This window comes from Sorex fumeus, unplaced genomic scaffold (genome assembly GCF_029834395.1).
Source record: "Sorex fumeus unplaced genomic scaffold, SorFum_2.1 ptg000008l, whole genome shotgun sequence".
Taxonomy (NCBI): Eukaryota; Metazoa; Chordata; class Mammalia; order Eulipotyphla; family Soricidae; genus Sorex; species Sorex fumeus.
In genome coordinates this window covers 55834447-55862254 of record NW_026606065.1, presented here as the reverse complement: position 1 = coordinate 55862254, position 27808 = coordinate 55834447, and positions in this window count along the sequence as shown.

Sequence of the window (27808 nt, the reverse complement as noted above, 5' to 3'; positions counted from 1 at the left end):
GAGCATTCAATTATGCAGATATGCAGTTTATACTAATCTATTGTTTGTTGCGTTATAGATGAACCATTTGTTTCTTTTAAGAAGCTTTTAGGGTCATTACATTATCCTTGGTGTTGTGGAAACTTTACAATTATGGATCCAGTTACATTTTTTCACACATTATGCTGGACATTGATCCTTTTGCTTAAGGAAACTGTATTTTATTATATCTTTGATGGTGCTATTAGTTGGATTTTGACCCACCTGTATTGATTTTATATATATTTTATATTTTATCTAATATCTTTCCTCTCTTCTTTTTTATTCTACTTCCTGAGTGATTTCCTCACCTATGTCCTCACCTCAGAGCTTGTATTATAATCCTTATTTCTGCAATCATGTTCCTTTTTTAAGATAGCTTCATTAAAAACCACCAGTTTGACTAATAATAAAAATAATTCCATTGATGTGTAATAAAACATTGCAATATTTTATATAGTATAAGAAAATTTCTCAAACTTCAAATAAACCTTAAGTAGAATGATTATCAGATAAGGTGATTGATTACCTTTCAATTTGAATTATAAAATAGCAATAAGTTAACAAAGGAAAATAATACTAGAAGAATGTAACTGTTACCAGAATTTTAATGATGAAAATGTTTAAAGAATATGTATTTATTTTCAGATTTGCTTTCCTCACCCAAAAATAAATTAAAAAACATAAATTAAATACTGCATAGCTTATAACTTTTGAGTAAATTACTTTATATTTATGAGCAACTAAAGATAAACTATTTCTTTGTCTTTTTGTCACTTTAACTACATCATTATATTATTACTAAGCTTACAAAATCTTGCAAATATCACATTCACTCAATCAGTAACACTAGATATTGAGCTATTATTAAGAAAATGTTTTCAAATGCTGCTTACTCAGGAGCTAAATGTCCACGATATTTCATTCTCTAGTCATGTGTAACTGCTTTGTACTAAAAAGAAATTCGTTCAATTCTACCTCTATTTCATTGTTTACTACCTACTGGTTCCAAATTTTCCCCTTTTAAAGCTTTTAAGAATGGGAAACCAGAGAAACAAAAGGATGTTGATTAGGTTGATTCAATCCAGGTACCCAGAAGCAGACACTTTTTTAAGTTATATTCTGTGCAAGAATTGATAATGTGATGCCTACTTACAGCAGTCCATTGTGGCCTTTAATCATTTGTTTATCCATGAGACTATTGATTGCTTCTCCAGCCAAGAGAATAGTATGAGCACAGGGGACGAAGCAAAGCAGTGTAATTCTGTACTGTTGGCTGTTCCAACAGATGAAACTATAATTCACAAAGTGATAGATAACAGAAGGTAATTTTATGGTGACTAAGAATGTGTTTGCATTTGTTTGTGCAGTTACTATATAAATTTATAGATGTATTTTGTTTGTATCACATTTTAAATTTTAGTGGTGGAACAGGAAGAGGATTGAAGTAGTGTGAGGAGGTTGTTCATGAACTCCTTCTTTGGCAGCCACTTGTAAAGGTGCGCTGTAATTCAACATGAAATAGGTTCAGAATGTTCCCACCAGCTCATTATAAATCAAGCTGTTTCGAAGGGATAGTGTTATTAAGTTTGTTTTTTGATTTTCCCTTGCCGTTCTTCCATCATCTTATCTACAGGGAAAAGTTTAAAGGCAGCAAAAGTAATTCTGCAAGGGACCCACTTTTAGTGGAAGAAATAAAAAGTCTTGTTAGGTACAATTCACAAAACCATAAACGTGGTTCCAAGAGCCAGGGATTTATTTTTTCCCACCTCATTGACTGACTTTGTCATTTGCTATCTCGCCAGAGTTTTGAGAATGAAGTAGGTCCTTCGCGCACAAAGTTATGTGTATATTTTGGAAGTTATAGATTACTGTCACTGGAATCCAACCTTAGTTACCAACCTCAACTGAAAAGCTGCTACTTCATCTCCTGGTGCTGCTTTAAACCCAAGAAGAACATAGCAAGAATTACAAAGTTTATATTATTATCTTCACAACGATGCTAGAAAATCACTAACACATACCATAATGTTTTTAATATTATAGGTAGCTCATTGACACTAAGGAAGAAAATTTAATCTAGTCATAGCAATCCCAAATCTACACTGAGTGATTCATACACACTATTCACACTAGTCGGTCTTTTAAAAATGTTGAAATGGTTAAGGCAAGGAGTGAAGACCGACTCTTTCCCTGGCCAGTTAATTTTCAAAACTCACCTTTCAAACAGGAATGAATTAGACCTTGACTAATTAATCACTGCACTGTATGGCCTAATAATCTTCTTTTGTGCTGCCTAAGTTCCCAGTGAACATTCTTACTTGATGAGCAGGCCCACCCCAATCTTTGGTTTTCTCTCTGTATTTCTGCAAATTGTTTACCTCTAGTCTTCCAATCCATCTGCCATAACTGAGCATAAAATAGAGTCCAGAAAACTGGTTACTAAACAAAGAAGAATAATTGTAATATATTTTGCAGTCATAGAGTATCAGATACCTGAAAACAGGTGGGGAAGAAGCGGGCTGAGAAATAGAATAGGGATTAAGGCATATGTCTGACCTAGGTTTGATTTGGTATAACATGGTTGCCTAAACATTTCCAGGTGTACCTGGGGGACACCCCCAAGCGCCACTGAGAAAACCCAGGTTATTCCCAGCACCGTTGAACTCAAGCATTAATCCTTAGGCCTAGGCATTGAACCACTGTCCCAGTTAGCTCAGAACAGCCAGGACGGGGATCGTTGGATCTCCTGATACACTTTGGAGCACTCCTGCAAAACATTTGAGTGTTCAAAAATTATGCAATGTAAAAGCTCTCTTCATTTGAAGGATGAAATTCCAAATATTGCTCATGCAGGTAATTATTTATTTATTTATTTATTAAAAATTTATTTATTTATTGAATCACTGTGGGAAAGGTTACAAAGCTTTCAGGTTTAGGTCTCAGTCATGCAAATATCAAACACAATTCCCTTTACCAATACTTATTTTTTACCACGAAGAACCCCAATAAAACCCCACCCCCACCCTTCCCAATGCCTGCGAGGCAGATGAATTCTAGTTGACACTCTGCTTTGATTAGATTCATTGTTGCAATAAAAGACGCACCACTATTATTTAGAGTTTACCCCCCCCCCCCCAAATCAGACATGCTGAAAAAACATTGTGAAGTGATTTGCTTTCTACAGCTGGGTTCAAGAATTAAATGTTGGTTTTGGATTTCTGCTATTTTACTTATTGACCCTGGAAGTATTTCTACTGAAAGTCAGATAGTTAAGAAATTGGATTCTGTGCTCTGGAGTCGTGGTCGTGCTGGAGAGCCGCTTGTGGGGGGCAACTGGTAGCCTGGGTAGGGCGTGAAGGGCAGACCAAAACGCCCCCCTTCCCATGAGGTTTTAGTCGCCCCCACACCCCCGGCTCATACCTGCTGTCCACAAGGCTCCCGTGTGGCCCCCATCTTTCTTTCCAGAGGGAGGAGGGCAGAAGGGAGCAACACCCTTTCCCCTCCAGGCAGACACGATGGCCTGGATTAACGCATAGTTCTTTCACTTTTCTGCTCCAAGCTGCTGGGTTCTGCATTAAGTCCTTGTGCTTCTGGGGCCGTGGCTGTGCTGGAGAGTCGCTCGCGGGGGGCAACTGGTGACCTCGGTAGGGCATGAAGGATGGACCGGAACGCCCACCTTCCCATGAGGTTTTAGTCGCCCCCACACCCCCGGCTCATACCTGCTGTCTACAAGGCTCCCATGTGGCCGCCATCTTTCTTTCCAGAGGGAGGAGGGCAGAAGGGACCAACACCCTTTCCCCTCCGGGCAGACATGATGGCCTGGATTAACGCATAGTCCTTTCACTTTTCTGCTCCAAGCTGCTGGGTTCTGCATTAAGTCCTTGTGCTTCTGGGGCTGTGGCCGTGCTGGAGAGCCGCTTGTGGGGGGCAACTGATGACCTCGGTAGGGCGTGAAGCAGGTAATTATTTAGACACCGTAAAGGATCCAACTTCAGCATACCCTACAAAAGATCAAATGATTAAGTGATTTTACATAGAGTTATAAGGACTAAGGAAATACACATATACAAAATATTATCAGTGTAGCTTTGTGTTTCACGGTCATGGTTCATGGTCCTCCCATTGTTCATCGATTTGCTTGAGCGGGCCCAGTAATGTCTCCATTGGAGACTTTGTTGTTACTGTGTTTGGCATATTGAATACTTCACGGTTAGCTTGCAAGGCTCTGCCGTGCGGACGAGATAACTCTCAGTAGCTTGCCGGGATCTCCGAGAGGGGCAGAGGAATTGAACTCAGGTTGGCCATGTTGGCCGCTTGTAAGGCAAACTCCTTACCACTGTGCTATTGCTCCAGCCCAGCTTTGTGTTTAATAAAATTAAACAAAACATGTCTGTTGGCTAAATATTAGAGCTTTAGCCTTTCCTGCATTTTTAGGACATTTTATGAAGTGACTTAGCATTCCATGTTTCTAGAGACTTTTAATGTTGCTATAAGGAAATAATCAAATGAACCAACTGGAGATCAAAGATGGATCAAACTTTAATATAGCTAAATAAAAATAATCTAGCTAAGCATATTCATCATGTTCTTCTCACCTGCAATTTTTCATGAGAGTCCTAAAGTCTAGGACTGGAGAGATAGCACAGTGGGTAGGACATTTGCCTTGCATACGGCCAACCTGGGTTCAATTCCTCCGTCCCTCTCGGAGAGCCTGGCAAACTCCCCATGGCATATTCAATATGCCGAAAACAGTAACAACAAGTCTCACAATGGAGACACTACTGGTGCCCGCTCAAGCGAATCAATGAGGACAATGATATTGACAGTGTTACAATACAAAGCCTAGGTTACCATTATCCACTTTTGCACATTCTAAGACTGACTCTTCCCCTGAAGCATTGTTCAGGCCACCTGCTCTGTATTTATTCTTATTCATTCTAAAAAAAATTCACTATGCCTTTTCCCAATGATGTCGCTTCTCTCTAACTATAACCCACACTTCATGCTCTTTAAATCACTAATTTCCACATATCCATATTGGCTCTCTATAGAGAGAGGGAACACTCCTTAAATATCAAGAGATAGGTATGTAAAAATGCTAAGAAATATCTGCTACTTAAAAACACACAAAAATAATTGCTTGCAACCTTAGAAGAGTGGATTGGCAAAACACAAAGAGAGAGAGAGAGAGAGAGAGAGAGAGAGAGAGAGAGAGAGAGACTTCAAGAGAAACTAAAGGTTGTGGTAAGAATTTGAAAAGAAGTGGGGGTTGGAGTGATAGTACAGTGGGCAAGGCGTTTGTTTGCCTTGCACACGGTCACCTGGGTTCGATCCTTGGCATCCCATATGGTTCCCCGAGCACCACCAGGAGTAATTCAGGAGTAAGTGCAGAGCCAGAAGTAATTCCTGAGCATTGAAGGGTGTAACCCAAAAAGAAAAAAAAATTGAAAAGAGAATGAAGAGTCACGGTCTTTTCCTGCTGACAATACTCTAACAATTTACATAGAAAGTCCCCTCCACCAGTGCCCATCATCCACCACCATGGGTCCCAGCATCCCCCCCACCCCCCATCCCCCCCGTCCCACCCTGCCCCTGTGGCAGGGTATTCCCCCTTGTTCTCTCTCTCTTGATTAAAGATCACTTGAGGGACAGAGATGTGACCCATTTGATGTATTCCTAAATTACTCCTTGGCACTGTGGAATCCCCCCCTGAGAACTTCTCGGAATGATCCTAGACTCAAAACACCACTGAGCACTGTTTCCACAATCATAAAATAAAAATAAAATAATTTCACACAGAAAAATCTAACCATCTAAAATTTTAAGTGTAGATGTATAGAAAGTTTACTTAAAGAATAATAAGTAGGACATACAGAAGCACAAGAGTAGGAGGGATTTGGTGCACACTTGGAAGTTTATCATCATTCAATTTTAGTTTTTAGAAAATCATAAGAAATATGTTTATGGTACAGGATGAGGTAAATGTCGGAGGATCCCACCTGATACTGTACAGAGTCTGAACTGAGAGGTGCTAGAAAGAGTCCATGATGAGAGAATAAGGAAAGAAATTAGGATTTTAGGGATCTGACTCAGACAATATAATACAGTGCAGCATATAATAGAAAAGAACAGATTGGATTGGACCAGTGAACTGGATGGATGTCATATGACTGAGAATAAAATAGTGAATTTACAAATCGGGGTTGCAGTCACATAAATGGAGACTTTGAAGAAGAGTAGAAACATATGAGATAAATGGAATATGTGGAACAAATTCACTACTGATTCAATGAAGGAATTATTAATTCTGGAAATAGAGATACGCGGTTTTAAGATTTATTATTTTCAAGTATAAAAAGAAAATTTCATAGGATTCACACAGTTTTGTCAATTTTTTTTTTTGGCCAAGCAAGCATCAAAATAATGGAACAATTGGGGCTAGAGCGATAGCACAACGGGTAGGGCGTTTGCCTTGCACGCAGCCAACATGGCCGACCCAGGTTCGATTCCCAGCATCCCATATGGTCCCCTGAGTACCGCCAGGAGTCGTTCCTGAGTGCATGAGCCAGGAGTAACCCCTGAGCATCGCCGGGTGTGACCCAAAAAGCAAATAAATAAATAAATAAATAAAAAATGGAACAATTGCGATTATTTGTGTATAAAACCCTCATTAATGCTATGTAAATCACAGTACCACAATAAAGATCAAAAATCATATAATAAAATGAATTTACCACCACCATGTTTTTATTAAAAAAATGAGATATTTTTCCACTTAAAATCCAGTGAGAACTGTCTTGCATTCTCTGTTTCAAGTTGGTCTATTTTGTGTGTGCTTGTGATTGCCCTGAATGATCTAAGTGTTCTAGAAAACCATTCATCCTTCCAGATCTCTTCAAGAATCACTTTCCCACAAAGTTTTGGTTGGTAACTTTAAACAGAAAAGTTAAATATGCTGATTTTTTCCCACGATGCACGTCATAGTTTTCTTCAAATTCAGTGTACTCTTCTAGGTAATTGGTTATTTTGCTATAACACAAATGCCTCAAAAACACCTTAAAATTTTCTTTATTGAATAAACACTGTCCTCCCATTGTTCATCGATTTGCTCAAGTGGGCCCAGTAACATCTCCATTTTTGAGACTTGTGGTTACTGTTTTTTTGCATATTACATACATCTGGGTAGCTTGCCCGTACTCTGGGAGGGGCAGAGGAATTGAACTCAGCTCAACCGGGCTGGCTGCGCTCAAGGCAAACGCCATACTGCTGTGCTATTGCTCCAGCCCCTTTATTGAATAAAATGATATAAATTAGGTGTTTGACAGTTGAAAAGACAAAAATGGGTGAAAAACAGATCTATGAGGTTTCCTAACTTCAGACACTAAGCAGTGATGGCAATGAAAGAAATGGAAAGTAAGCTGGTTTTGAACGAAAATAATAGTGATTCATTTCTGATGTGCTGCATTTCCAGATATGGACTAACAACAGGAAATAACAGGAATCTGAGTAAACTGTGGAAATCAAATTGTAATTCAGAGCTAATGGCCTACTGGAGATTACTGAAATAAGTGATATCTTGGTGGAATAGGTATAAGGAAAGAAGAAAATATGGGCCGGTAAGAAAATTCAGGGGTTAAGGAATCCTTGCATATGGTGGACCCTGGTTTGGTCTACTTACTACATGGTCCTCCTGAAATCACCAGTGGAATTGGTCCATTACCACACTGTCTCCCAGAGAAGAAGAAAAATGTGGTGAGAGGATTGGAGAACACACATAGCCAGAAGGGAAAAGATGAAGAGGCACTGCTGAAGATACGAATAAGAGGAAGTTGGAGATAGAGCAGTCGAAGGCATTATCCTAAAAGGACAAAAAAGAACTGCACATGAAAGTCTTTCCTCAAACACTAAATGAAATTGCCCTTGAAAATTTGTATATGCAACCCTGATAAGCAAAAGAAATTACACTGAACTGGATCTCAAAGATTGATTTACAGCCACCATTAAATTGTTTTGGAGTGGTAAAAAAAATCAAGAATAGTTGTATTCTTTGTTGAGATTTTAAAGAATAAAAGCACATCTATACAACCCCAAATTTTATTGTGGGTGCTTCACAATGGTCCATCACTGAAATTAGTTAATCAAGAAAGGTTACATATAATTCTGGTTCAGTGTACACTAATTTATTTTTCATTCCATTTTTAATGAATTCACATTAGAGAGGTTCTTTCGAAATTGTAATATGTTATTTTAAATAATTTATTTCTGTACTTTAAAAATTAATAGTATTTTCACATGGCCACTTTATAATCACAATATGGTACTTCGAGGTGTGAATTATGATATAATAACTCATAACTTGTACATTTAAACAAGCACTCATCCTCTGGCTTCATTCTTAGCAAAGTAAAAAAGGTATGAATTATTATGCAGTAACTCATGCTTTGTCACTTATTATTACTTAATTATAGAGGAAGCAGAGAATTTCAACAAATTTCAGTCTTGAAAAAATTTTAGCATTTTATCATTCGGGAAAAACAAAGCTCAGATTCTAATTTGACATTCTAGGATTATTTTAAATCTTCTGTGATTCAGACCACTAGCATCATTTTTTAGTAACACCCTTTTGTGAGATCTCCAGAGAAATTAAAAATCCCAATACAATCCCTCAATTTATACACTACAGAAGTAATTGTTCAGATCACCAATCAAAACAACAGTAATATTTCAAAAACATTTTCTATTGCATCTGAACGAAAGTCTCAGTTCCCTGACCCTGAAAGAGCCTCCAATCATTGGGAAAGAGGAGTAAGGAGAGGCTGCTAAAATCTCAGGGCTGGGAGGAATAGAGACATTACTGGTGCCCTCTCGAGTAAATCAATGAACAACAGATGACAGTGATACAGTGATACAGGGATCTGAAAGAAAAGTAAGACTTTTTAGGAAGGAAGAAGGGATTAAAATATTAATTTTAAGTAACTATATATTTTTTCTAATAATGTTTAACTAGAGAAAACTATCTCCTGTTCAAAATAATATAAAATATATGTAACTTGAGAGGATATAATCACTAGAAAGTAGTATACGTTTTCCAGAAGGAGATATACATATTTGCGCAAGATTCTATCACAAAAAAAAGAACATTTAATGAGAATGAGAGTATATCTCAAAATCCAAAAACAATAAAATCCCTTATTCAGTACTCTCACTGGTATTAGATGGATTTATTTTCTGATCTTATAAAGTTTACAGTCTAGAAAACCAAAGAAAAAGAAGAAAAATAGATACATTACAAGAGACAAGAAGTAAATCAATAAAATAGCAGTCGTAACAAATAGTATAGAGTAAAGGAGCTCTAATCCCTCCTATGCATCGTTAAACAATAGTGTATTATAAGTTTGTAAAGTTGTGGGTTAGAAAATGACTAAAAACTTGAAGAAGAGAAGATCTGTGTAGAACAGCACTGTGCATTTGTTGACTTTTGACTGATGTATTAATTTATTACCACTAATCAATCTATGTCTTTATTTTTTGTTTGTCTGGGGGCTACATCTAGCTGTACTCAGGGTTTACTACTGTCTTTGCACTCAGGGAACTAGATATGATGATGTCAGGGACCCCAACTGAGGGGGCCTCAAACAAAGCAAGCCCCTTTGCCCTTTACCCCTGTACTATCTCTCTGACCCCTAATTTTAAAAGTAAATTTCATAAATACAGCCCGAAACTATTCTTTTATCATCTATAATCTTCCATTTTAATTTACTTTCTTTTGGGTGGGGGGAGGGGGATGCTTCCAAGTGGTGCTCAGTGTTCTCAGGGGCCATGTTTGGAGACTCTTGGCCAACTGGACAGGTGGTTCAACCAAGGACCTAAAGTTGCCAAGCTGCCCTGGGCCCCGAGGAAACAGGGATCGTCAGGGCTACTATCTGGGACCCCAGGGATGCATTGGATGATTTTTCGGGACACCATGTGATGCCAGAAATTGATCCCATGTCAGGTACATGCTTTGCACGTTTTGCATTGACCCTGACCCTGTACTATATCCTTGGCCACTTCATTTGATGTTTTTGTGGCATCTTTCCATCTTTGGTTTAGGAATGGTAAATATTGATTTAAAGTTGGGTAATTTTAAATATTCTTTATAGACCCTTTTCAATTACTATTAAGATTATTAGTGACAGCATTCAGAAAGAGCATGGGTACAGGAAGATGTTTCATAGGGCTGAAATACATTCTTTGCATCCAGGAGACCAAGGTACAATTTGGGCACTACATCATCCCACAAGCACTGAACCAGGGGTAGTTCCTCCTCCACAGGAAAGAAAGAAAGAAAAGGAAGGAAGGGAGGGAGGGAGGAAGGAAGGAAGGAAGGAAGGAAGGAAGGAAGGAAGGAAGGAAGGAAGGAAGGAAGGAAGGAAGGAAGGAAGGAGGAAAGGATGGAGGATGGGAGGGAGGGAGGGAGGGAGGGAGTGAGAAAAAGAAAGAGAAAGAAAGAGAGAGAGAAAGAGGGGGAGGGAGAGATAGAGGGAGAGAGGGATGAAAGGAAGGGGAAAAATAAGGGAGGACTGAGGGAAAGATAACAGTAGGGTAATATTCTGAAGTCTAACTTCAGAATCAGAAACTTGCCCACTTTACCTTGAACTTCATGCTCAACGTTCAACATTTTTGAATAAATGTCTCTCTCCTAAGGAATATGTGTTCTCTACTTTGTGTGAGTCCTAGAGTTAGCCATATAATTTGCCAGTGTACTTGCAAGGCAACAACACAAATTGAATGTTTTCAATTATTTTTTAAACCACTTCTTAAGTAAATTTCTCTTTTTCTCTCTCTCTCTTTGATATAGCAGCAACCTGGTACTAGCCCTTGGTCTTCTCAAGCTGGCTTAAACTAAATTAAATGTGTTGTCCTGAGTTTCATTGTCACTGTCACTGTCCTTCCGTTTTTCATCAATTTGCTCGAGCGGGCACAGTACCATTGTAAGACCTGTTGTTACTGTATTTGGCATATAAAATACATCATGGGTAGCTTGTCAGGCTTTACCGTGAGAACGAGATACTCTCAGTAACTTGCCAGGCTCTCTGAGTGGGGCTGAGAAATCGAACTCAGGTTGACCAGGTCAGCCGGGTGCAAGGCAAACACCCTATTCTTTGTGCTATCACTCTTGGAAGCTAAGCAGGGTCAGGCCTGAGTTTCATATGTATACAAAAAGTAAGTCTTTATGTTCCAGAATTACCAAAACATAGTAAGAACCAGAATATATATATATTAATTTGTTACAAAGCCAGTGATAGGATTAACTGACTTATAATTAGGATTGAATAATTTATTAGGCACTTCTTACCATAAATGGAAGTTGGATTTTGACCAGTTGGATTTTGACCACTTTCTTAAAATTTTCTCTTTTGTCTTATTAGATAAATTTACATAAAATAAATTTTGTGTAGTTTTTGATAATAACACATATATAAGATGAATGTCCCTATAGTCATAAACACTTTTCTTATAATTATTTTATCTAAGTTATTCATATAATCACTTGGAGATTTTTCTTAGAAATTGGAAAAACTTCAAATAAATGCTCCTTATTTAGCTTAAAGTTCTATTGTTTTTGTATTTATGGATGCTTTCAAAAATGAAAGCTTCTTTGCAGAATGAATTTTTTTAATTTGAATGTTAAAAAATAAGGCAATTTTCTTCATTGAATTAGATAAACTCCTAATTACTTTTCTGATTTGCGAAAGTCTGGATCTCATTCAAGGTTTTCCTGTTTAGAATACAATATAGTTTTATATACTCTAAAGAGCTCTGATAAGGGGCTAACTACCTCAACAATTAATAATTAAGGGGGTATGGTGTCGCCAATAGGTCAATCTGTACCTGTGAGGCGAGTGCATCAGCAGCCTGATGGCACCGTCAGACTTCCAGATAACCCAAAATTGCGGCTGTGCCTTTGGCCAGACCCCAAAAACTTGGGGCAAAGTTTACCAAGAAAGTAAACGGCCAAAACTTACGTATGTGGGAGACACACCCACAAACCACCTCCGGCTCAGCTATATAATAGGAGGCATGCCTCTCTAGTTCCTGATCAAACTGTTTAACAGCCATGATCCCAGAGACTCAGAAATGAATCTTGGAACCCAGAGGCTTTTGGCAGAAAAGCGTCCTGTTCCTGCAGTGGGTTACTGGTGCTGGGCCACTCCAGGTGGGAATAGGTTTTGTGCCTTGGCCTGTTCCCCCTGGCGGCTGGGTGGCCGTCATCCTCCAGAGGCCATTGGACAGTCAGGTTTGGGCCCGCAGTGACGAGACACATGGGGCTTCACGGGATGGGGGTGGAGCTGGCCCTTTCCTCCCTGTCCCAACGAGACCGCAAGTTACTGCTCATGAACAGCCTTTTTGGCTCCTGATCAAGCTACTTAACAGCCATGATCCCAGAAACTCAGAAACAAATCTCGAAACCCAGCGGCTTTTGGCAGAAATGCATCCGGTCCCTGCAATAGGTTACTGTTGCCAGGCCACCCCAGGGGGAAAAAGGTGCTCTCCCTCCACCTGTTTCCCCTTCGTGGCTCAGTGGCCGCCATCTTCCAGAGGCCATTGACAGTCAGGTTTTGGCCCACAGTGATGAGGCACGCAGGGCTTCATGGGATGGGGGTGGAGCCGGCCGTTTTCTTCCCATCCCAACGACCCTGAGTCGGTACTCACAAATGGCCTCTCCGGGTCCTGATCAAGCCGCTTAATGGCCATCATCCCAGAGACTCAGAAACAAATCTCAGAACCCAGCGACTTTTGGCAGAAATGCATCCAGTCCCTGCAATAGGTTACCGGGGATGGGCCACTCCAGGGGGGAATAGGTTTCGTGCCTTTGCCTGTTCCCCCTGGCGACTCAGTGGATGCCATCTTCCAGGGGCTATTGGACAATCAGGTTTGGGCTCACAATGATGACACATGTGGGGCTTCATGGGTTGGGGGTGGAACAGGCCCTTTCCACCTCATCCCAATGACCCTGAGTCACCGCCCACAAATGTCCTCTATGGCTCCTGATCACGCTGCTTAATGGTCATGATCCCAGAGACTCAGGAACAAATCTTGGAACCCAGCAGGTCTTGGCAAGAAATCCCTCCAGATTTAATTGTTAAAATTTTGGAATTTCAAAATTGCGCAGCACTGTGGGTCTGGTGTCGAAATAGTGAATGTAATCAAAGTAGAGAGAGAGTAATATGGAAATCATCTGCCCCACAGGTAGAGGGAGGATGTGGGATGGGGGCATACTGGAGATTTTGGTGGTGGAGAATGGGCACTGGTGAAGGTACAGGTATTCCACTGTATGACGAGACTTAAATCTGAAAGCTTTGTAATTGCTCTCACAATGATTCAATAAATAAAATTATAAAAAATGGAAAAAAAATTAAGGTGGAGTTTATGCCCAATTCAATCAGCCTAATCAGTGGCTGAATAAATAGCAGTGCTCCTACATAAAAAATTAATAATTAAAAAATTAGTCTCTTGCAGGAAAATTAAGGGGCAGAAGTCTGTGATTTCATCTCAGAATGGCAACATTAAATAAGGAAACTATAAAATTCTATTCAACTATGATTAGACATTGCACAATAATATTTATTATTGCCATATGTTTCTACCCTTTTTGCTTAGTAAAGAACATCACAGATGTTCTACTAAATCCTCCTCAATCTACTTATAAGACTAAACTCATGGCTGACTCATCCTTTCCATGGAAATTTCCTCTCCCTCAGAAGAAAAACCTTATTTTCAGTGCAAAGCAAAATGACTTCTGTGGGCTAAAGAAGACTATCACTCTGGAACTCCAAACTGTTTAATCTCGATGTTCACTTATTCCCATTTGACCACTCTTTGTTTCCAAATTCTTGAAACTAGACTAGTGAGTGCTCTAAATGATCATTTATTTGAGAAATAAACTATCCACTTAATCTTCAATATCTAAGACATACAGGAAAAGTGAAAAATATTTGTGGGATTCCTAGGTATTTCTTAAACATGTTAAAAAGAAATCAGTTTGCTTAGTGTGAGAAATGAGCAAACAATAGCTCATAATCTTTTACTGGAGTCTGTCCAGTTTTTTATTTTGTGCTATTTAAATCTTTCTGTCTATTTTTCTGTTTATCTCTAGATACTGTGCCCTCATGTTTAAAGTCTTACATAAAAGAAAATAATTCTTTCCAGGATTCTATTTTCTTTTCCTAAATACTACTCCATTAGTAAGAGCCAACATCTTTTGAAATTTTCTCCATAAAATTGGTCACTTCATAAGTTCTTATGCCATTATTTTTTTAAAAAGCTATGAAGTAGATTATTTTACAATATGGCAGTCTATATTCTTAAAACGTAGCAAAGTGGTTTGTTATATCCTTATAAATGTCTGCCCTTTTAACACACTATAAATGCATCCTAAGATTTGTGCTAGGTTCTGGTTATTACATGAAAGAATTAATGCATTCCATTAAATCTAACTTTTACTAAAAACATTCTAACATCAGCTAAAAAGAAGTGCTTATAACTAGAGATTAGCTTCTACAGAAATTAAGGAGTAAAATACCTGGCCTTTATAATCCATCTTTAGTTCTGTGAAATGCCTATTCTTGATTCAGTATAGAATTAGGAGGGGAATTATTATAATTAAGTACTTAATTTCTATATAAGTATTTATTCTTATCAATTAGTGCTTTGTTTTTACTTCTTGCTTTCTTTGAATTTTTGTCAGCTATTTTATAATCTAAATTATATGCTTAACTCATTAATTTCTTCCAACATTAACTGTTATAGTCATAAATTTGTGGGATTTTTTAAATCTATATCTTGCAAGTTTAGCACAAGTTTTTTTATCATATAGTTTTATGTATTTATAATTCCTATTAAAGTTTCTTATTTGAGTCATGATTTTTCAGTAGTGTATACTTTAATTTCCGTTCACTTACACAAAAATATTTTATTATCTTACAGTAGGGCTGGAGCCATAGCATAGCAGGTAGGACATTTGCCTTGCACGTGGCCAACCTAGGTTCTGTTCCTTCACCTCTCTCGGAGAGCCCATTAACCTACCGAGAGTATCCCGCCTGCATGGCAGAGTCTGGCAAGCTACTCATGACGTATTCGATATGCCAAAAACAGTAATAAGTCTCACAATGGAGACATTACTGGTGCCCACTCGAGCAAATCGATGAACAATGGGAAGATAGTGATAGTGATCGTGACTTAATTTTGTAAAAATCCACCATATTCTATATTTTGACAAGTCTGGTAATGGGTATTACTTAAACAAGAACGTTTCAATTAAGAGTACAGTGAAATTTGTCTAGTGTTTAATCCACTTTGTTCAAAACTCCTAGAGACTCCCTTATAATATATAGAATTAAATGCAAACTAACATCTTCCGTCTAACATGGTAATCCATTCACTCTCCCCTAAATCTGCTCTCTATATTTAACCAGTTTCCTCACTCCTCAAAGCTGTGTTCCATTCCAGGAATGCCTTTTTCTCTTAATCTATTGAAAGTCCTATCAATTTCTCAAAATCCACTTCAAATGCAACTTGCTGCATGATATCTCCAACTTGAATCGATCTTCAGATTTTCTTTGTAGTCCTCTTCTCATTCTGCCAGAATTCTATGGATATAATTTATGTGAGTGCTTACTTATTACCTCATGTGAACCCCACGATGTTAAAAATAGTAGGAGAATAATTCTAAATATGTCTTACATTTCCTAAATAGCCAGTGCCTTGGACGCAGCAGGTACTCAATAAATATTTACAAGTTTAGTAGAGGGAATAAGCAATACCTCCATTGGACCCATGGAGGAAAGATGAGTGCCTTTTAGATGGGCCACTTGATTTATGAGATCTGAGATCAGCAGAAGCACACAGCAATGGGTGTAGTATGCAAACAATAGACCCCTAAAATATAAATATTTATAATCTTGTAAACTATTATTGCCCCAACAAATTAATAATTTTTTAAAATCCAAAGTATTATGAAATACATGGATACCTATCATTCAAACCTATCAAAGACCAGCCCAGTGCAACTTAGAGTCTTCCGTATCTGCTGCTCACCTTTCAAGTCTCAAACTCCACAGAAAGGCTTCTTGGCTTCTTTGCGAAGTCCCTCAAACAGGACAATTGTCTCAATTTCTTAAGCAAGAGTAGGTTGTGCTTTAACCTGCAACTAAAGTATTTCCACACGGTTGAAATATGAATTGGTAAAAATTCTGTTTATCATGAATCATGAATGCAATAGGTCTTTTCATTAGAAGTATTTTTCCTAAATATGTCTATCAGCCATTTTCATATTTGTCTTCATAGTCAAGCTAATATATGAAATATTGTAATAGTTTCCATGTGGCAATAAAAATATTTGATTATCTTTAAATTCTATCACCTTACTGCATTTATATATATGTACTATGTTACCATATTTACATATGTGCAGTACTACACATATCAATGTCTACATGACAATTGCATTGATCATAACATCAGCTGTTTAGATTGGTTACTCAATTGTCCTGGAACAGCAGAATTAGGAATAATTTTATTTAAACATGACTAACAAGATCTAAATCAATTTAAATATTATTTTGATATGCTACTCATTCATGCTATTTGTCTTTTCATTAACTATAATTTTAGCATTTAGAATAAATACTTAAAATTTTTTTGGGTTTCTATTCTTAACTTTTATGTAAAAAATATTTTATGAAAACAAATTCAAATTGTAGACAATTTTGGGCAGCAAAATTTAAGCAGGTTTTCTTTGTGTGACCATTTTTTTCTCTGTTAACTACATTATTTTTTATTTTATAATAAAGTTTTCATATTCCATTGAAATAGAGGAAGCACAGCTTGCCTTGCATGTGGCTGACCCTTTGCCCCTCTCGGAGAGGCCGGCAAGCTACAGAGAGTATATCCCCCGCACGGCAAAGCCTGGCAAGCTACCCGTGACATATTCGATATGCAAAAAACAGTAACCACAAGTCTCACAATGGAGACGTTACTGGAGTCCGCTCAAGCAAATTGATGAACAATGGGATAACAGTGCTACAGTCCTAAAAATAGAGAACATACATATATAATAATTACACATAACCAGACCTCTTAAATTTTTTTGTAAGTTTTTAAAGAAACCTCCCATAATGTGGTCTGAGTGGCCATAGATTGCCAGAAATCAAACTCAGGGCCTCACACATGTTGAGCCTCTGCTCTGCACTCTGAGTGATCTCCTCAGCCCCCATTATTCATCGTTTACAGAGAGCTGAATAGTGTTTACAACTACTAAGATTTGGTTGCATAGCCTTCCAACCTTCCTAATATATTTTCCTGAACTTCTAATTACTAGAACTTTCTGCAACTACCTCAGAACAAAGTACTTTGATGCTAAATTCTACTAGATATTTCCTTGCCTTGATCCTTTCTGCAGTTGATCACAGTGTAGATTTCTCTCTAAAGATGAATTTAATTTCTGTTACACTTCCAAACTAGAATCTGTTCCAGATCATTCCAGTAATATTTTGGAAACCATCTGACATATGGAAATTTATCCCCATTTTTGGAACATCATGAATGAAAACCCAAAAATAATCTAAGGAATACAAATTAGTTCCTCAATAGTCACTGACAATTCCCTGTTAAGTCAGTGGCTTCCATAAGAATATCAGTAGATGTAGTCTTATAAGAAGTGAAAGAATAGAAGTTAGATTTTTTTAAAATGATCATTTTTTGGTCTCTATTACAGCCATTGGCTAAACATGGACACAAAGCACAGTATAAGAAAAGACAAATAAAGCAAAAGTCTAAGGTTATCCTTACAATCACATCTTATTTGTGCAACTCCAAGATGGGAAGAATCTATAAACATCTTTTTAACTCAAAAAAGAATTTCACCCTGAACTAGTTCCTGCATTTAATCAACTGCATTTGTTGTTTATTGCTTCAGCACCATGAACATTATCACTTAATTAAATTGTTTCACTCTTTGGCTATCATAAATGCCACATCTCTTTAAAGCCATGTTTTATTTAGTTGGAGTTTGTTTTATCATCCACAGAAAGGATTATTAAATTGAACGGGTGACTATTTTAGCTCAAGTTAAAATCAATAATATTTAGCTGGGCCTTAGGTGCTAAATTCTAAAACTCCATGTTTTTCACTTTGCTGCTGCCCTATATCTAAACATCACTGACGGTTCTTTCTCCAGTGTTCATCTATGATTTATGGCTGTTCTAGTAGGTGGGACGAAAGCTTCAAGGCCTCTTGCAGTGTTTAAGCTTCTAATAACCAGAGGAGTTTTCATTTCTTACTCTTTTTGAACTTAGATTGTCATTCTCGATTTTAGAAACTCATAAAAACTAAAGTATTTGTAAAGCTCAAAGCTTAATTTGTATTTGAAACCAAACTTTCAGTTAAAAAATAACTTATAAAATATACTCTCAAATTTTCTATACAATAAAATAAACATTGGTCTTTAGATAAAGATATTTAGCTTTTCCTTATTTCTTTATTACTGAAAGATAATCTATTGAGAGATGAAATTATCAAATGCCTTTTAGTGTTTGAAATGTTACAATTTTTCCAACAGCAAACTTCTCATTCATGAAACTATAACTCACTCTTTAAGGAATGGTGTTTCTATTTTCTTGTTTAATTTACATAATGAAAATTGTTATAAATAACATCAGAATGTTTACTATCAAAGCGCAAATGATTATTAATTGCTCAAACAGAGAAAGTTTGTCACTCAATCACTATAAAAATTATTTTTCATTATGTTGTGTGTGTTGAAAACTAATTTAAATAAGCTTGATTGAAATTTCACCAAAAAAACTCTCAAAATAAAAGCTATCTATTTTTTAAGAAAATAAATATAAAATATAAATTACTTCTAACTTAACAAAAAAGAACAATGACCCAATGACTAACATAAATTTCAAGACGATATTTTGCCAGAAATTATCTTTAGGATTATAAAGGCAAAAACTTTTAGTTTCTATAGCTATATTACAATATAATTATTTTGTTCTGCTGGTCAGCATACAAAACAAAAATGCATTGCTTTTAAATTTCATTAGAACCTTTTTATTTATTTAAAATGCTGACATGAGATGATTTTTTAAAAATGCTTTTTTCTTATTAAGTCATTTAGCCCACTCCAGTGTATTGTGAAAAAGGTAAATAAAAACACTTTAAACATAATATTTTATATTGTGAAGTGTGTATTAAAACTATATTTCAATCTATGCCTAAATTGTAAAAATATGTGAAACATTTTTAGCCTATTCTACATGTATTTGATGATCTCGAATACTTTAATACATTATTTTAATCAACAACTTCCAAACTAATAGCCTGCCTAATTATTTTTATAATCTAAATGTTACCTGAGTATGCAAACTATGTGAAAAGATACCTTAAAAAATCTTAACAGATATTTTAGCTTGCCACAAAATTAAAAATTGATGTACAAATTTGAAGCAATATATTAAGAAATGTATCCTTCCCACAACATGCATTCTCAAAAGAATGGACATGAATTTCCTCAAGTTATAATATGGGAAGATTTAATTAGATCATTTTCATATTATTAGTAAGAATTCATACCTAAGACAAAATTAGAAACACTTTAAATTATTGACTTATACTACAGGATGTTCAACGTCTCTCTTTCCTTTATTTTCAAACTTCTATTTGTAGGAAAAGGAAATAACCTTTACTGTATAGTAGGTATAAAAGGAACCAGATGATTCATCTCTGTGAATCTGCTTGTTGAATTTGATGGATCATTCTTAAAAGCGACGTTGCTAATCTTCAGGTTTTCTTTTTTAGGTTATTCACAGATCAGTGGGTTTTCCAGCTAATACAGGTCTGATGCTCTTCTGTCTTCACACATGGTATTCATCATATCTTGACAAGAAAAGACCTTCAGTCTACAAATAACCTTCACTGAAGTAAGACATGGAAGTGGGTTTCTTTATGAAAGATAGATTTTATGGCTGAATAAAAAACAACGGTAGTTAAAAAGTGTCATTGCATGGCCTGATTTGAGGATTTTTCCTTAAGGGGACTTTAATATTTGCTGTTGAAACTACTAATAACTACAAAAGAGAAACAAGGAAAGAAAGAAAAAGAAAAGTATTAAATTACTTTATCATTAACCACAAACGCAACAGGAAGAGTTGATCAGCTCCTTATTTTATCATTCTGAAGCGTTCAGCCTTTAAAATATTTAAGCATCCACATTAGTTCTTGTCAAACTAGCACAAAGCAGTGCATAATATGACCCGCATGTAAGAGCAGAACAAGATAAGAGGTTACAGTCAGGGTGAAATTTCCACAATGGAATTGCCCCGTGCTATAGATAATAGTCTGGCTTCCTGTTTCCAGACAATTACTAAGTGATGTTGAATGTTTTCTTTATGTTTTCACTTGGTCACGCTACCCTTAGAACCGAGTTTAGTTGATACCGAACTGGCAAGGATGAAAAAGAAACTTGAAGCATCCTACATCCCCTGTATTATTTCATGTGGCCAATTAGAACACACGTTTATCAAATTTTATGGCACTAGATAGCATGATAATTTGAGTTCTCATGAAAAAATGGCAAATTTAGAGAAAATGTAATGGACTTTGAAGCTGGGAGAAAAAACAAAATTTCTCAGGAAAGTGTGTCTATGTAAAGAGTCTCTTCGCGTAGAATCTACAGTGTGCTGAAAGACTGTTTTGAAACATCATTTACATTTTTCCATTGACCTAAACTTGTATTAGTCAAATATTCCATGAAACAATGAATTTCAAAGTATAACAATTAGTCAAATAGGTATAAAGCTGACAATGTACAAACTTAATCCTTACTACATAGGATGTAGGATGTGGTTTCCAGGACTGGGTTAGCTGGAACTAACCATAAAAACATTTTAACCAAATCTTCTGTCTCTATTTCTCAGTTATTTATGACAAAGTTATTCTGTCCTTGGCTAGTTTAATAAAAGCAGTATACGTGGAGGAAAAATAAATGTCATTAGTGAAAAATAAGGAGATTTCAAAAGAGTAGACATGTTGTTTAGTCAATAAATCAACCCCAAGTATTAATCTGGTTATTTATTCCATTTATTCATTTCACATTAATTTCTCCTGATACGCATGCATTGTGAGGAATCAATGGTGAACAAATAAGAGGGCGATTTTAAAAAACTTACATTGTGTTAGGAGAGAAAAACAATGAACAAAAATTAAACACAAAATGATTAGCGATTGTAATACATAAGATCAGTTTTAAAAAATCATAAGGAAATAGATCAGTTAAGGTTGGTTCTCTAAGGAAATGATACTTAGAAGGAGGAGCAGGCTGATGATAATATGAAAGAGAGGGCAAGGGTCAGGAAACAAAAACTTAGAAAATTCTAAAAGCAGAAATGTAGAAAAAGTTAGTGACCAAGATAGATTTCACACAATGAATCAAGTAAATGGCCAAGCGTCAGCAAGCTTATAAGCTTGGGAAATGTCTGGGTTTTATTCTCAAATCATTATGATTTTTAGCTTTAGTTTTTAATTATTTCAATTAAATTATTTAATTATTTACTAAGGATAAAAATTATTTCATTCCTTTGAAATTTTAAGACCTTTTTTCCGTTAACTGGGGGATCCATATGCAGCACTGCTTATTAAGGTCTTTCCTGGCAGTGCTCCAGGAGACAAATGTGCCAGCAATTGACCCCTTGGCATTATTCATACAGATCATGTGCTCTACAACTTGAGCCATGTTCATAGTCCCCAACTATTCAGATGTTTTAAAGTTTCTTCTTGTACTACTTTTAGTGGGGTTTTCCCAGTAATACTCAGCCTCCACGCAGCCATTCCCAGCAATCAGGCAGTGCTCCAGAGGTAGCATTAGTTTACAGTGCTGTGTTTTGCAAATACTCTCACACCTTAGTTGATTAAACTCACCACCAAGTACCAACATTTCTCTACCATAGTCCATCAAACCCCTGAAACTATTTCCTCCAGTAATCTCAGTTCAAGGTTTGATTACACTTGTCTTTATTCTCTTGCTTTGATTCTCTATATTTTACACACGAGTGAAATCATCTGATATTTGTCTGTCTCCTCTGACTTGTTTCATTTAACATAATTCCCTTCAGTTCCATTAATGTTGTCAAAAGAGGAAAGAGTTTGCTTTTTCTTATAGCGAAGTAATATTGCATTGTGTAGTACAGCAGGACTTCATCTATTCACCTGTCTGTAGGTATTTGTTTCTTACTGGACCACACCCAGCTGTGCTTAACGGCTACTCCAAAAGGTGCCAGGGATCAAACCTGGGTCTCCTGCTTCCACTCCAGCCCTCTGAGTTATATGCCTAGCTACAAGTCCTTTCCAGATCATGGTAAATAGATCTGCAAGGGGTAGAGAAATGCATAAGTATTTTCAAATCGTATTTTGATTCTTAACTAGCTATCTGGAAATAAGACTACTGAGTCTATGAGGATGAGGATCTATGAATAACGTGCTGAGAAAATCTATATTGTTTTCCACATTGTTTTTTCATTTTCACCAACAGCACATGAGTATTCCTATATCTACATGACTACACTATCAGTTGCTATTTCTAGTCTTTTTTGATATTGGCTATTCTCATAACTGTGAGGTCATACCTTATTTCAGTTCAGATTTGTGCTACATTTCAAGTAAGTGATAATGAGTCATTTGTCATGTTTTGGTGGGTTATCCATATATTCTCGTTGGAGAAGTATCTATCTAGCTCAGCCTATTTTTTTCTGAGGAGGTTATTTTTGCCGTTAGTGAGTTTTATGAGTTTTTAAAATATATTTTAGCTATTAGATTAGCCTTTTATCATACAAATAATTGTATAAATTATTAAATATTTTCCTTGTCATTCAGGATGCTTTTTTAAAAAAATTTTATTAGTGAAACACCATGAGGTACAGTTGTAGACTTAAAAGTTTTTGTACTTGGGTGTCAGTTATACAATGATCAAGTTCCCCTTTCACCGGTGCCAATTCTCCACCACCAATGATCCCAGTAGCCCTCCCACCCCCCCCTTCCCCAATCACACCCCACCTCTGTGGCAGGGCATTCCGTTTTGTTCTCTCTCTCCTTTTGGGTGCTGTGGTTTGCAAAAGAGGCATTGAGTGGCAATCATGTTCAGTCTATAGTCTACTTTCAGCATGCGTCTCCTATCCTGAGAGGATCCTCCCAACACCCTTTACTTGGTGCTCCCTTCTCTGTCTGAGCTGCCTTTTCCCCTAGCATGTGTGGCTGGACTTCAAGCCATGGAGTGAACCTTCTGGTAATTATCTCAACTGTTCTTAGATGTTATTCTCCTATTTTGTTACTTTATATTTCGCAGATGAATGCAATCTTTCTATGTCTGTCCCTCTCTTTCTGACTCATTTCACTTAGCATAATACTTTCCATGTAGTACCACTTGTCTGTAAATTTCATGACTTCATCTTTTCTAACAGCTACATAGTACTCCACTGTGTAGATGTACCAAAGTTTCTTTAACCAGTCCTCTGTTCTCAGGCACTCGGGTTTTTTCCAGATTTTGGCTGTTGCGAATAGTGCAGCAATGAACATAGAAGTGTAGATGCCATTTCAACTGTACTTTTTTGCCTCTCGGGGATATATTCCCAGGAGTGGTATTGCTGCATCAAATGGTAGCTCAATTTCTAATTTTTTGAGAATCATCCATACTGTTTTCCAAAAGGGCTGAACCAGTCGGCATTCCCACCAGTAGTGAAGGAGAGACCCTTTCTCGCCACATCCGTGCCAACACTGGTTGCTTTTGTTCTTTTGGATGTGGGCCATTCTCTGTGGCATGAGATTATATCTTATTATTGTTTTGATCTGCATCTCCCTGATGATTAATGATGTAGAGCATTTTCTCATGTGCCTTTTAGCCTTTCGGATTTCTTCCTTGAGAAAGTTTCTGTTCATTTCATCACCCATTTTTTGATGGAGTTGAATGTTTTCTTCTTGTGGAGTTCAACCAGTGCTTTGTATATCCTTGATATCAACCCCTTATCAGATGGCTATTGGGTGAATATTCTTACCCTCACAGCAGAGTCTGGCAAACTCCCTGTGGTGTACCCAATATGCCAAATACCAGTAACAATGATGGGTCTCATTCTCCTAACCCTGAAAGTGCCTTGAATATGGCACTTTTTAAAATCTCAGGGCTAGAGCGAAGGAGACGTTACTGGTGCCTGCTTGAGGCAATCGACGAACAACAGGATGATCATGATCCTTACCCATTCTGTAGATTGTCTTTGTATTCTGCTCACTATACCTTTTCAGATGCAGAAGGTTCTTAATTTAAGATAGTCCCATTTATTTATCTCTGTTTCCACTTGGATGGTCAGTGGAGTGTCGTCTTTGAAGATACTGTTAGCCTCAATATCATGGAGGGTTTTGCCGACCTTGTCTTCGATGTACCTTATGGATTTTGGCACGATGTTGAAATCTTTAATCTATTTTGATCTGGCTTTTGTGCATGGTTTTAGGTCGTGGTCTAAACCTATTTTTTGCATGTGGTTGTCCAGTTATGCCAGCACCATTTGTTGAATAGGCTTTCCTTGCTCCACTTCACATTTCTTGCCCCCTTATCAAAGATTAGATGTTCATACATTTGGGGTTGTGTGTACAGATACTCCATCCTGTTCCATTGGTCTGCCACCCTGCCTTTGCTCCAGTACCATGCTGTTTTAATTATTACAGCTTTGTAGTAGAGTTTGAGGTTGGGGAGGTCCCCACGTCTTTTTCCCAAGAATTGCATTAGCTATTAGTGAGTGTTTGTTGTTACATATGAATTTCAGAAGTGCTTTATCTATTTCTTTGAAGAATTTCATGGGTATCCTTATAGGGATCACATTGAACCTGTATAATGCTTTGGGCGGTACTGTGATTTTGACAATGTTAATCCTTCTTATCCATGATCAGGGGATATGTTTCCATTCTCCCATGTTCTCTTTTATTTCATGGAGTAGCGTTTTGTAGTTTTCATTGTAGAGGTCCTTTACCTCTTTAGTTAGGCTGATTCCGAGGTCATTGATTTTCTCTGGCATGATTGTGAATGGGATTGGTTTTTTTTCTTTTCAGGTCACTTTCCTCTGTCTTATTATTTGCGTATAAAAAGGTCATGGATTTGGGGGCATTGATTTTATATCCTGCGATTGTACAAGCCTATTGTTTATATCAGTTTTTTGGTAGAGGATTTAGGATTCTCGAGATATAGTATCATATCATCTGCGGATAGTGAGAGCTTCATTTCTTCCTTTCCCTTCTGGATGCCTTTAATGTCTTTTTTTTTTTTTGCCTAATCACTGCTGCAAGTACTTCCAGTACTATATTGAACAGAAGTGGTGAGAGCGGGCATCCTTGTCTTGTCCCTGATCTCAGAAGGAAGGCTCTCAGTTTTTCCCCATTGAGGATAATGCATGCCATGGGTTTGTCATAGATGGCTTTGACTATCTTAAGGAAAGTTCCTTCAAAACTCATTTTGGTGAGAGTTTTCATCATAAAGGGTGCTGGATCTTGTCAAAAGCTTTCTCTGAATCTATTGATCATATCAGTGATATGATCATATGGTTTTTATTTTTTCTTTTGTTGATATGATGGATTATGTTGATTGATTTCTGAATGTTAAACCATCCTTGCATCCCCGGGATGAATCCCACTTGGTGTATGCTCTTTTTGATGAGTTGTTGGATTTTATTTACTAATATATTGTTGAGGATCTAAGTATCTGTGTTCATCAGGGATATTGGCCTATAGTTTTCTTTGTTGGTGGTGTCTTTGTTTGCTTTTGGTATTAGGGAGATTATGTGCCTCATAGAATATGCTTGGGGGGGTTCCTGTTTTTTCAATTTTCTGGAAAAACTTGAGAACTGGCAAAAGGTCTTAAATGTCTGGAAGAGTTCACTAGTGAATCTGTCTGGGCCTTGGCTTTTATTTTTGGGAAGACTTTTGATTACAGTTTCAATTTTCTTGATATGAATGGGTCTATTCAGGTATCCCAAGTCTTCTTGATTCAATCTTGGAGATTATAGGAATCCAGGAATTTATCCATTTCTTCTAGGTTCTCGTTTCATGGCATAAGACTCTCAAAGCAGTCTTTGATGATCTTTTGAGTTTCATTGGTTTCTGTTGTGATGTCCCCTTTTTCATTTCTGATTCAGTTCATTAGGATTCTCTCTCTTTCTTTGTGAATCTTGTGAATGGATTATCAATTTTGTTTATTTTCTCAAAGAACCAGCTATTGGTTTTATTGACCTTTCAGGATTGTTTTTTGGGTTTCTGTGTCATTCATTTCTGCTCTAAGTTTTATAATTTCTTTCCTTCGGCCAAATTTGAGCTCCTTTTGTTGGTCTTTTTTCTAAGATCTTGAGCTCTGAGATTAGATTATCTATGTAAACCCTTTCTTCCTTACTTAGGAATACTGGAAACACTATAAATTTTCCTCTTAACATGGCTTTATCTGCATCCCATCGGTTCTGGTAGCTTGTGTCTTCATTCTCATTTGTTTCCAGGTATCTTTTGATTTCATCCTTGATTTTCTTCCTGACCCACTCGTTGTTCAACATTCACAAAATCACAAATCACAAATCATCCTGTTATTCGTCAATTGCCTCGAGCAGGCCCCAGTAACGTCTCCTGCATCCTAGCCCTGAGATTATATTCAAGGCTCTTTAAGAGAATAAGACCCATCATTGTTACTGGTATTTGGCATATTGGTTATGCCACGGGGAGTTTGCCAGACTCTGCCGTGTGGACAGGCTACATTCGGTAGCCTACCAGTTTGTCCAAAATAGGAATGAGATAATAAGATGTTAATAATAAGATGTCACGCGGCCGCAAATGCATTCGCGTGGTTCCGGGAGCTGGTTTTTATAGTCTCTGAGTCTTGGCCGCTGATGGGATTACATGGTGCCAGGGGGCCAGTTGGTGGGTGTGACCCCCGCCTACTGGAATTTGGAGGATCTGGGTGGAAGATGCTCGGCTCCAATCTGAGTAGGCTTGGAGATCTCAGCCCCGGAACCCGTGTGACTTTGTCCCTCTGCCAGTACCTTCATGTGTGCGGAGAGTGGTCTCAGCATGGTGGTGGCTGGTCCTGGAGGTCTTCGGCTGCCAGAGCCCTGGTCGGGGTGGGGAGGAAAGCTCAACCCGCTCCCCTCCAACGGGCCCCAGCGAGGACAGCCAGGCGCGGGGGGCCTGCCAGTAGCATATGCTTGTCTCAAAGATTAAGCCATGCATGTCTAAGTATGCACAGCCGGTACTGTTCAACATTGAGTTGTTTAATTTCCAGGTGTTTGATTTGTGTCTCCATGTCTTTGTGTGATTCACTTCTATCTTCAGTGCATCATGGTCTGAAAAGATTGTTGATACTACTTCTATCTTCCTGATTCTTGAGGTATGTTTTGTGGCCTAGCGCGTGGTCTATTTTGGGAAATGTTTCGTGTGCACTGGAGAAGAATGTGTATTCTTTCTTTTTGGGGTGTAAAGTCCTGTATAGATCTATTAGCCCTCTCTCTTCTATTTCTTCCTTCAATGCCAATGTTTCCTTGCTGAGTTTTGTTCTTGTTGATCTATCCAGAAGTGATAAGGCAATGTTGAAGTCTCCAACTACTACTGTGTTGCTAGCAATGTCCTCCTTAAAATCTGTTAGTAGTTGTTTTAGCTGGTCCGTCATTAGGTGCGTATACATTTAAGAGTGTGATTTCTTCCCTTGATAAATAGAAAATGGCCTTTGCTA